General features: G+C 56.6%; 1 protein-coding gene across 2 annotated transcripts in view; it reads right to left on the bottom strand.

Annotated features, from left to right (window-relative positions):
* Positions 1-12,327, bottom strand: part of NKD1 (NKD inhibitor of Wnt signaling pathway 1) — an 83,475-nt gene that overhangs the window by 29,893 nt on the left and 41,255 nt on the right. The window lies entirely within an intron of this gene.

Below are 12,327 nucleotides of genomic sequence, written 5' to 3'. Positions count from 1 at the left end.
TCCTATTTAGACCGTGGAGATTTGTTTTACACAAGCATCACATGGGATTCGTGTTCCGAGGAACCCACTTTGGGAAATGCTCCCCTTCTGGGGGAGAGACAAGGTTTGAGAAGTTATACCGTCTTATCTCTTCAGATGCCACAACAATGCTACGGCAGCATTTCTCGAACCACAAAATGACAAGCAATAAAAAAGCCCAAACTCAGCAGCTGTCACCAACTTCTCTTTTTGAAAAAAAAAACCCGGGGGGGGCCAAAGAGAAAAAAAAATGAGAACGTACCCTTCTCGTTGAAAACTCAAAAGGAAAAAAAAAATCCTGCACCTCAGATCCTTAACAGAAAAATCAGGGCTTGCTTTGATTAACCAAACAAAAATAATGCTTTGTATATCTGATCTTATCAACTGGACACAGCTGGAGCTAAGTCTCTTCTTTTCTTTTCTTTTTTTTTTTTTTTTTTAAAGGATCAACAGCTGACATTTTATGGATCAGGGCCAGTGTTCTCCTCTCGCTCTCCTTTCAGATCTTTCGGGGGCGTCACACACTCTTTCCTACGGGTTGTGAAAATGTGGCCACTCAGACTCCCGGGGTCCCACTGACTTCAAAACCAGGCTGCTTGATTCCTGAAGAGAGGATGGCTTCTCCCTCCTCCTCCGCCAATTATCATAATCACCGAACACTTCCCGGGCTTGTAAACTGGCTGTTTGTGTTAACGGCGCTGGAGTTGACAGGGAAGCAGGGAGCTGGTGACAGGGAAGGGACGCACTCAGGTGGCATCATTAGACGGCTGGGACGCTCCGGCAGCCAATTAGAGCCCATCTTTCATGCCAGAGGAAGACGGATGCCATCTCCCCATAAAGGAGCACTTCCTCACAGGAGCAGCTGACGGTCTTCAAGGGAGTCAACAGCCCGCTTCACGCTCGGCTCTTCTGGAAAGCGGGGGGCTCAGTGCTGACCTTGGCCCACCACCCTGACCGCTGCAGGCAAGGCAGACAGGACCTGCCAGACCCATACTTTTGAGCGCACGTGTCTTCTTATTGGCAGACTTGGAGGAGTTTAAAGACTCCGTCACTCCCAACAAAGCAGCTGTCTGGAACCCCGATAACGATGCCTCACAGTGTGTATCATGCACTCTGAGAACTGTCTGCTGTGAGGACGAAGCTCTCTGACACAGTAAAGACACATCTCTGCATATTAAAGCAGACTTCTGGCAAGCTCCGGGGTCGGCCTCTTCCTGCTAAACCTTACCCTGCTCTGTATAACCCTGTGAGAGCTCCTTTGCATCACGGTCCACTGACATACTGTGCAGTTACAGAAGCTCGACATTGGCAAACGTTCATTTCATCCGCTGAGCCAGGCGGCCCGGGGCCAGTGCCGTGCAGTGTCTGTGGTCTTCAAGCTTTGAATCGCTAAGCTGGAGGCAATGCAGTGTGGGGCCAGACACAGGATCACGTCCTGGCTCCCTTGCCTCGCTCGCCCTTGGACCGGGCTGGCATTGCCCAGCCACTGCCTTCTTGGGACCTCAGTCTATTTCTCTGTAAAATGGGCACAATGATGAACCACAGCAACGATAGGACAGCTGACCTTCTCGCATGTCTCCTAAGTGCCAGGCACCGTGCGAGGCACCTTATGAGTATATCATCTCCCTCAATCTTTGCCACGGCTCCGCGCTTTCTATCTCTCAAGGAATAAACGCTCATAAAAATGATCTGCAATTTGTAAACTCAGAGTTATAACTGTTATTATTATTTGTTCTACGAAGAAAGCACCCTCAACCCTCCAGGGACATAGAAGACAGGACATAATGGTAATGACAGCCACTTGCATCATTTACCAAGTGCTCCTGGTGTACGAGGCACTGACTGACAGACTCCTCACAAGAACCTCCAGAGAATGGGGTTCCCAACAGCCCTGGATTTAAGTGAGGAGGCCCCAAGAGGCCAGGCGAGTGGCTCTGGATCATCAGCTAAGATTGGAGCCATGCCTGGCTTGGGCTTGTGCAGTGGAATCAGGGCTCCTGTGGGCACAGGGACGGAGGCAGCCAAGAGTCTGGGCACTTGCCAGGGACCACGGATCACACTTAAAGAAATGTAAGAAAAACAGGCTGGCTAGTGGCTCCGTGGGTGGTGGACAAGTACTCCTGTTTGTCCTGTGCGACTAGAAGGGCCCACGGCTCCTCCCTGCCAGGTCTGGGACTTGGCAGGGCCCTGGCCGGGAGGCCCGCCTGCGAGGTTTGGGGCCAGGCCCTCAGGACCACCCTTCAGGAAGGCGCTCAGACCCCTCGACAGCCACGAGCCCTGCTGGGAGCCCCAGTGCAGCAGGTGCAAGGCACAGTACTGGAATGGGTCAGACCCTGGTTCAAATCCCAGCTCTGCTTCACACAAGATGCATCATTTGGGTGAGGGAAATTTCTCGGCCTCCCCACGTGTACACAGGGATGATAGCACTCATGATGCCTCAGGGCGGGTTGTGAGGGTTAAGTAAGCCACGGCAGGTAAAGTGTTTAACGTTACACCTGATACGATTGAGGCTCATGAGACCGGTAGTTATTGTTTTCTACTTCTTCTTCTACTCTGATTGTCAAATGGCTACCAGAACTTTGCTCAGAGAAGCTCAAAGTCTCACCAGACCCAACGTGCCCTCAAAGACACTGGGAAACACCCTCCTACCCGGCATACTGTTTTTAACGCTTCGCATTTAATCCTCAGGGCAATCCTTTGAGCTAATACCATTATTGTCCCCACTTCGCAGATGAGAAAACTGAGGCACAGAGAGGTTAAGTGACTTGCCTAAGGTCACACAGCTAGTCAGTGTCAGAGCCAGGATGGAAGGCAGGCTGCCTGGCTCCAGAGCCCACACCCTTCACTGCCCCCCCTGTAAGAAGCCCCAGTATGGGGCTTGGGATGCAGTGACTTCCCTTCACTGCTGCTTTGTCTACTCGGCCATCATTCTGGCCCCTAGTCCCAGGCCCTTTTTCCCCTGACCCTCAGGACAGTTGGCCTCAGACGAGGCTCTAAGTTCTGATCAAAGGCCTCTCTGGACCCCCAGGCCTCCTGTCGCACCCAGCCTGATGCCAGGCTGCCCCCTGCTCAGCGGTCAGGCTTGGTGGCCTTTCAGGCCACAGGACCCGGAGCCCCCTCCCTCCCACGTCCCAGCACCGCTGTTCCTCTGCCCCACGCTGGGCCCCAGGAAGAGAGGCCAGCTCCTCCGGGGGCTAAGTGCAGCCAACACCGACCCAGAGTCCAGAATTGCAGGCATGAGGCCTTATAAGGCCTCCGGGGACGGGAAACCACATCAAAGCAGGGCTTGGGAGCGGGCTGGAGTTCGGTTAGGGTTTTTCCTCTTTGTCTTTCAGACTCGTACTCCTGAGCTTAATATCTTCCCCCACCGCCTGCCCCGGCAGTCCTTTGCCAATCTTTCTGTTCTCTAAGAGCTAACAGATGTTGGTGCCACGGGTTTCAAAGAGAACTCCTGGTGCCCACAGAACACGGCACAACTTATAGATTCCAAGAATGCACAGGGTTGGGACATGCCGGGGGAAGAGAAGGGTGGGGGGCACGACCCAGCCACCCAGTAACCCTTAGATCCAAGTAGTCCGCCCTGGAGCTGCCCAGGAAATTTCTGGCAAGCTCCCTCTTCCCAGCACACCGTACAGACGCAGCCCGGCCAGGCGTGCCTGGGGAACCGGCACCGCCGCAGGCAGGCAGGCCGTCCAGGGCAGGGATGCTCTGTCCCCGGAACCCGGCCGAACCTGGGAGCCGGGGCCCCTGCCGGCCCGCCCTCAGCAGCTGAGTGGCCGCAGACGCCTTGCTTAACCACTCCGGCTCCCACTTTGCTCTTCTGTAAAACGGGGATTTAGATGTAAAGAAAGTCAACGAGAAAAGGGAGACAAAATACACGTAGCGGGATACACGACACATGAGCTTTTCTTCTCCTTCTGTAGGGCCCTTCTTTTGCCACGTGCTTGGAACATCCTCACATTTTATTCCTGCAAAAACCTAACGTCCAGTGGTTCAACGCCCCAGGGTCCATCCCCGGATGACATTCTCATGAGAGCAGCAAGGAGGCACGTTTAAGTTCAGTAGTGTTAAGGGTATAATGCTACCTGTACATCTAAGAAAATACCAGACCCAACGTCCACGTATCCCCATGGTTACCCCCAGGAGGGAGGGACACGAGAGATGGAGAGTGAGAAACTTCAACTTTCTCAGAAGCAGTCTAATTTCTGAGACGAGTGTATTAATGTATCACTTGCACCACTAAAATCTAATTTAATAAAACCCCACACAATAACCCGCTTTACAAGAAGGACCTGGGGCTCAGCCAGGAAATTAAGGGACTGGTCCAAGGTCACTTAAGGAGAGAAAGTGACAGAGCTGGGGTTAGAACCCTCCCGGCCCCGGGCCCCTTGTCTCTAGAATGGGGTGGGGGTGGGGCGTGCAGGATGATGCTCATGGTCCCCTTGAGAAGAGATCTTCTGGGGCTCCAGTCGCCCTACCCAGCAGGAATCAGGAGTGGAAGGAAAGCCATGGCCATCCACTTTCGGGGCCTCAATGTCCCCATCTCCAACGTGCACTTTAACCTGTGGACCTTTGTTACTTCTGTCCCTGAGAGTCACTCTACCCACCAGAATGGCAGGTCAAAACTTCGGGAATCCCCCACTCCACCCCAACCTAGGCACCATGCAACCCAGGGCTGAAAGGTAGGCAACGTGCAACCCAGGGCTGAAAGGTAACCACTGGTGAAGAGCCAGGGGTGGGAAGGTTCCTGGGGCCCCGGCTCCAGTGACAGGCCAGGAGGGACTGGGGGTTCCCTCCTCCCCGACGATGGGAGGGAAACAGACTTATTCCTCCTGGACATCAGCAGAACCTAGACCTGACAGCTGCTTCCAGAAAGACACAGCACCTCTTCTCAAACAAATGACATGTGGGGCAGAGCCCTCCGACATTCCCCTGAGGACAATGCAGCCCCCCCATGGCCATGTAGCCCCCATTGGGGGCTCCGGGCTCCGCCTGCCCAGCACCTGTCCCCCAGCTAAGCAAATTCAGAGTCCTCCCCCTGGGGATGCTTCTCACAGCGGCTGGCGGGAAAGAAGTCTTCTCCGGTGCCAAGGCTGTGTATAATCTCATCTCCAGCTGCTTGCGACAGCGTACCCCAGAAGCGAACTCACAAAGGGACAGAGAGAGAGACCAGTGCCCAGGGGAGGGCACTTGGTCCAAGGCCCTAGGCCAAGTCGTTTCTAGAAAGTCAGCTCCCCAAGGGCAAGCAACTGGGTCTAGAACAGTGCCTGATATATAGTAAACAGCAAGTATCTGTGGGATGAACCTTGGGGCCAGATACACCCTCGCCTGTGCTTCCTGGGGGAGGGGACAGTTACAGAAGCCACTGAGCTGCCCTTGTCGCTTACGGCAATTCACGGTGGGCTTCTGCTGCTTTGCCATTGAAAGCTGTGACCCCCAGAGCCTTCAGAACCACATTACAGCCCCCCTAAAATCAGAGCCCAAGATCCCGGCCAAGCTCGGAGGCCAGAGGGAGGAAGCTGCTGCCACCTGCTAAGCAGGGGGGCACCTCCACGGGTACCCCCAGCTGGAGAAGGGCAGGGAGGCTGAGCAGAAGTGGCCTGCCTCAATTCCCAGAGCTGGCCTGCATGTCTGGCCTACAAGGGCCAGGCCTTCAAGACTCCAAAGATGTGCAGCGGTAATTAAAATTCCTTGGATTTCTCCCCGACTGTTTTTATCTGCTCAAGATATAATCCCTCTGTTCCCATTGGCACATCCCAGCCTCTGCCCCCCACATCCCAGGGACTCCAGCCTGAGCCGGCTTCCTGGACTTGAGGGAACACTTATCAGGAAGGTGGACGGTGGTGGGCAGGGGCTGGGATGGCAGAGCCGAGCAGGAAGGACTTCCCACCCGGGGCCTGGCCCTGGGGCCACCACATCCCTTCTTCCACTGAGCCTCAGGCCCTAGACCCTACAGGGTGCAAATAACCTCCGAAGATGGCTTTGCCCAGTCCCGTGTCCTGGAGACACAGCTGGCCATAGGCGGCAACGGGCCAGCAAGGTCCACTTCCTGGGCTGTCACCCCAGCAAGCTGCCGGCCTCCACCTGCCGTCATCCCAAATGCCCCCAGAACTGGGTCCCACCTGGGCGACCAAGAGTACTTCAAGTTTTTCTTTAAATTGGCCCTCTCTCTCTCTCTCTCTCTCTCTCTCTTTAAAACCTAGTCTTACCAATAAGATCCGTGAAATCGTGGGTGTGATGTCCGAGTTATGGTCGGGGTTGTCAAAAATAGAATCCACGTGAAACAAATGCAGAACCATGAAAATACAAGCCGTCCGCTGACCTGTCTCAAGCCCCATCCCCCCAGCAGAACGCAGATCACCCCTGGGGAACTACAAGGTTTCAAGAGCCCAGAGCTGAAGTCCTCTGCCCCCTCCCCCACCCCCAGTGATCAGGCTGGTTCCCTGGACAGGTGGGAGGGGGTGGGGGGGGGGTGGGGGGGAAGAGACACCACATGAGACAAGCACCAGACGAGGACAGAAGCAGGAATGCTCTCCAGCATTCGGCCCAGCGGCTGCTCCTCCCGCCCGGGACAGGCCCTCCTCTAGAGCGGGTGTCCGGGGACCATGAATCCTAGGCACAGATTAAAACAACTGATGCCAAGAGAAGACAGCAGAGCTTGGCATCACCCAGGACCTGCCTTGATCTCCAGTCTTTGGGACTTCAGAGCTCTCAGGAGGAGGTGACCCAACGCGAGGCAGACTGTGCGGGGCTGGGCGGGACGTGGGGCCTCAAGGGTCTGCTGTTGGCGTGACGGGAATTTTCCTACTAGATGGCAGTTCAAAGGAGTTTCTGCAGTGGAAGCCAGGATCCGATGGGCCTGTCAGGGCGTGGGAGTAACTGAGGTCAGGAACATAAAGGACTCAATGATAATAATTACCAGCATTTCTTTCGCAAGCGCCTGACGTGTGCCAAGAGGCCTGTTCTGCCAGCACATCAGGGGCCTCGCTAACCGCTCCCAACAGCCCTGAGAGCCGGGTGCCATTGTTACCCCCTGCGGCCAGGAGGTTGGAGAAGTCAAGTGACTCACAGAAGGGTCCGACTTGAGCCCTGGCCCCTCTGTTTTATACCGTGTGACCTCATACAAACGATTTCCCCGTCGGTGCCTCGGTTTCTCCATCTGAACAGGGAAGTGACAGCAGCCGCCAGCAGGACCACTTACAAGGGGAGAGGAGACTGCGTGGGTAAAGGGCCCGGCACACCCACAGGGTGGCCAGCGTGCCATCATGCAGCTGTTCCCTCTCTGCTCTCAGGGGCCCCTGTCCTTCACTCCCCACCCTCCCATCCTCTTGTCTACCCCCCACCGCCTTCAGGGAGGCCCCACAGCTGATCGAAGCCGGACCCGGGAGCACCTCAGCCACCCACGGGCCTCCAGCTCCAGCCGGCGGCTGACACTCAGCGCTTCTCAGTCTCTGCCCCCCTCCACCCCCCGCCCGGCCCACGGCCGGCCACGCTGCTGACCCTGCTACGCCACGGAGCTGCCCGCCACTGGCCTGCCACACCACGCAGCCGAGCGCTGATAACAGGAGAGGCCGAGGGGGCTGTGGGGCGCCTCGGATCGCTGAGCAGCTGGGGCAATCTCTGCCAGCGGCTCCTGGCCCTGGGACAGGGCCCGGGTCTGCTGCCAGGGGCCAGCGGGTGCGCCCTGCTGAGCAGGGTGGCCGCGAGCCAGGCTGCTGGTGACTGACAGCGCTGTCATCTGTCGCCCGGGAAAGCGGCGCCCCCATAGACGGGGGGTCACCTTGTTGCGGGAAAGGATGTGCATCCCGCCCGGGGCAGAGGTCGGCCCGGCCAGGAGCCCTGTGTGGCCTGGGGACCTGGGGAAGCGTGTTTCTCTCAGCCTCAGGAGTGAGGGGCTTTGGCTTCTCGTTTCTCCTCTCTTGGACACATGCACATGCATGGACACACTCAGGCCACCCCGTCTGCCCTAAAGCTCTTGCAGAAGCCGTCATTCTGCCCTTCCGATGTCTGCCCCTGCCAGGCCTCCCTCTCCTGCCACACCCCTGCTCCCAGGGCCTCTCCCCAGGCCCCTCACAGGCTGGACCCCACCTTGGGGTCTCCCGACCCCTACCTGGGCTGTTTCTGCGGTCTGGGGAGCCCTCTACCCTCAACTGCTGACTGCCCGCTCGTGAAGTCCTGTCCCCGGGGCCCCAACCAGCATGACTGCTGACCCTCAACCGCCCCCCCCATGTCGCTCTTGGGCAGAATCAAGGGTCACACGTCTGGTCTCCCTGAGGACTCAGTTCATTTGCAATCTTAACTGTTTATGTGCCACCAGATCTGTGCCTGTCGGTCTCCAAGTCCGTACCTATAAAATGGGCCTGTGACACAGACGTGCCTAGAATGTCCCATAAGAAGGCGGACATGGAAGAACGGAAGGGTTAGCGGCACTGCTCGGGAACCCAGGGTCCCAGGCGCCGGCCGGTGGGAGAGCAGGTGAGGACCGCCGAGGGGCCAATCCTGTTGTGCTCCGAAACAAAAGAGGCATATTCTCCAGAACACTTCTGGAAGGACACGCTATGCTTTGCATGTAACAGTGGCTACCCTTGGGGAGCAGGCATGGGCAGCCGGGGAGCCGTCCCCTTCAGCTGCCCAGCTTTCTGGACTCTCTGGGTTTGTCCTGTCTCTCCCCCGCTCCCATCCCCTCCCCTCCTCTTTCTCTCTTTTTTAACCAAGAACGCGCAATAGTCTTATACTCAAAAGACACTGAGCTTTCTAAAGCTGTTGCGCTAAAGGGAACGATGTGGCTTCACCGCCCACTCCACACTCACCAAGCTGTTCCACAGGCATCTCCGACTTCACGCGTCCAAACGGACTCCCGCCGGCCTCCCTGATTTCCTCCCTGCACCCAACCAGGGCAGCACCCTCCTTCCTGTTCTTCAGGCCAGCAGCGCAGGGGTCAGCCTGCCGCTGCCCATTCAACCCTTCCGCCAAGTCCCTACAACATCCTGCCGGCTCTGCCTCCAAAATGTACCTCGAACCCAACGCGCCCTCACCTCTTCCACACCTAAGGTGCACGCCAAGCCAGGGAGAGAGGTCGCCCTCTCTCACTGGGACGATGGCCACCATTTCTTAGTCTCTGCCCTTCCCCCTCCATTCTCCAAAGTCCTCCTAATGCCCTACAAAGCCCCACCCAGCCTGTCTGCCCCATCACCTACCTGACCTGCTGTTACTCCCTTTCATGCATTCTGCCCCAGCCACCCTCACCTCCTTGCTGCAGACCTGTCGGGCACACTCCCACCTCAGGACCTTTGTACATGCCGTTCCCACTGCCTGAAACTCTTTTCCCACATATCCTCTCCTCCTCCCCTCCTTCAGGTTTTGGCTCACCTCATCACCTGGGTGAGGTCTCCCAAACCCCTCTATTTAAATGGCAGCCCCCACCGCACCCCCCGCCACCTTCCCTCACCCCTTCTCTGCCTTAGTTTCCTCTGGGGCACTTATCACCATCTGGCGTACCAAGTACTGCCCGACAGAGGAGGCGCTCCACGAATACGTGTCAAACAACTAAATGCGATTCTGAGTTTACGGACCCAGAAAAACATTCCCCGCATTTTCCTGAGAGAGACAAGCAGTCGCCACAGAGCGGAGAGAATACGATCGCATCCACGAAGATTATCCGCATGCGTTTTCCAGGCACCGCGGTCACACAGGCGCATTTGGAAAGAGCGGCAGCAAAACGGTCCCAGAGGTTGGGCCTGGGCGCTGGATGCAACATTGTCCAATTGCTTGCTGTGAACGTGCACGACTGCTTCTACAGTCAGAAATGACGGGAAGCGTTTTGAAGAAGACACACGCAAGCAAACAGAACTGGGGGCCCACGGCGGTTCGAGAAGGATTCGCAAACAGAAGTCTGCCGCCAGGTGGTGCGGTCTGAAACTTTCCAGTGAAATGGGTGGTTTCCAGATCCCATCTGGGAGGGAAGCAGGAGTACCAGGCCTCTCTGCACCCCAGATCCCACGGCCCCCTCCCACGGCCCCACCACGTGCACAGCCCACGAAGAGAACCCTCCAGGAACCCGACTGTTTCCCAGTGCTCTTGGCTGTGGGTGCGTAGGAAGCCGGGGGCGCTGGCAAGACCCTTCTTTGTGGTCATGTAATGCAGACAGGCTTTGATTCCAGAAATGGCAAGAGGCCAGCTGAGCGTACAAAACTGGGCTGTCGCTAGGAGCGGGGGAGGGCAGCTCTCTCTCTCCCGACCCCAACGGCTGCACATCAAATTCCACTATTTCCATTCTCAGGCAAGCCAAAATCTGTTTTTTTTTTTTTTTTAAGGCGGGGAGGGGTTGTAGGAATCCGAAAGGTGGCTGCCTGCTCCTATGGGTCATGCCAGGGACCCCTGCCGCCACAGTGGTCCCTCCAGAAGCCCAGGGAAGCCTGGGAGGTGCTAAGCCTTGGCTGGCATCCAAGTTCTAAGGATGCACTTCGACCTGGGGACAAGAGGGCATTCACAGCAGTGACTGTGTCCATCGCACCTTGTCCCACTGCGGTCCCCGGGTCGTCTGACTCACCTTGTACCCCAAGAGGTCAAGAGGGAGCACTCACCCCCTTATAGACGAGAAGGCTTTTAGGCTGTGAAAGGGGAGGCAGGAACACGCAGCACAGTCGGGAGGAACCAAGACCCCCGAGAGGAAGGCCAGGGCTCCTGACACACGACATCTCGCATGTTCCTGGACGCAGAGGAAGAGTGGCCTGCAGACGTGTACAGGCAGCCCCTCAGACCGCAGGCATCCGGGCCACACCCGAGCCCTCGTGCGGGGGTTCTGACCTGAGGGAAGGTCCACACCCCCTGAAGACTGGCCCCCCAGGAAAATGCCACACAAACAAAACTGCACGCTGAACCTTTCTGCGAACGTTTCAGGTTAAGAACCTCTCGGAGGACACATGGGGAAACTCAGGCCTCAAAAGGAGATAGCGCTTGCCCCCAGTCGCAAAGCGTGGCACAGCCACATTCAGGATCCAGAACACTCAAAGCGGGCCGCAAGAGCCAACAAAGGTCAGTCCCCCCAACAGGGGCCAGAAATAAAAAGCAGAGCCCCTCCACTCCACCAGAAGGCAGGGAGCGGGTGCCCCGGGTCAGCAAGTGCAGACTCAGACCGGTGTCCCCACAGGCAGGGTTCTATGGCTCGTGCAGTTTGGGGAGGATCCCAGGTTCCTCACTGTGGGATTTCTCAAACGTTGCAGCCGATTCGCATCGGGAGCCCCTTGAAGTGCTCGCAGTGCACAGGTTTCTCCAACTTCCCGAGACCCTTTGACTATGGCCCCTATTTCGATCCCTTGCCATTTCCACATGCTACCCACACCCACCTTCAGGAAGCTTTCCCCACTGGCGGCCCACCCCTGGGAGGCGTCTTCAGAGGACTTCAGAGAACTGCCCCCCTCCCCCCGCCACAATCCCGCCCTCCGCCAGGTGGCCCTGAGCCCCGCTTCCTCACCTCCAGTGCGGGCCAACTCTGAGCCAGAAGTTACCTTCCAGAGCTCCTTGCAGGATAAGGCTCAGACCAAGATTTTTCCTGAAATTGCACATAGCTTGCCTTCCCTTTGCCGTGCTTTCTCCCCTTCCTTCCTGATCTGCCCTGGGAGAACATCCTTCGTGAATCACTTGCACATGATCCTTGTCTCAGGCTCTGCTTCTGTGGTACCTGATGGCTCTTCACTGAACTACCAGTTGATTGGAGGAATCTGGACACGTTTGGTGAATTTACAGGGAGCAGACAGGCCGACCAGCATGTTGGTTAGTCTCAGACAAAGGGATCACCCCACAGCCAGTCCAGCAACATGAGGAGCCAGGCGTCCCATGCTGGGACTCAGGTCTCACTGGCAGACAGAAACAGACATTTTCTCCCACCCACCACTCACCCCACCCCCATGTCAATATGCACCTCTCTCCATCTCTGGGGCCTAACTCAAGTACAGGGAGCCCTTCCTGAGCACTTCATCCTCCAGGGACCTTCTCTCACTGAACGTCCATAGCTCTTGGGGCTGGATTCACAGATGTACCTTCAGGAGAAATCCAAGGCTGAGGGAAGGTTTATATCCCTCTCTTTGTCTCCGTAGTGAGCACCTGTGATTTGGACAAACAACTCCCCACCCCATCCCCCCCAACATCCATTTCTCCTTCTTCTGGTAACACCTTGATTTTCCCTGGAGAGCCACCCCTCCACAGGCTTGCCAGACTTCACAAATAAAAACACAGGACACTCAAATCTGAATCTCAGATGCACTCATGCAGCATTTGGGATATACTTACGGAAAAAAATGTTGTTTATCT

The sequence above is a fragment of the Herpailurus yagouaroundi genome, unplaced genomic scaffold (genome assembly GCF_014898765.1).
Source record: "Herpailurus yagouaroundi ecotype Mexico unplaced genomic scaffold, PumYag 190, whole genome shotgun sequence".
Classification (NCBI taxonomy): Eukaryota; Metazoa; Chordata; class Mammalia; order Carnivora; family Felidae; genus Herpailurus; species Herpailurus yagouaroundi.
The sequence above is the reverse complement of the archived record's forward strand: the minus strand, read 5'-3'. Positions and strand labels throughout refer to the sequence as shown.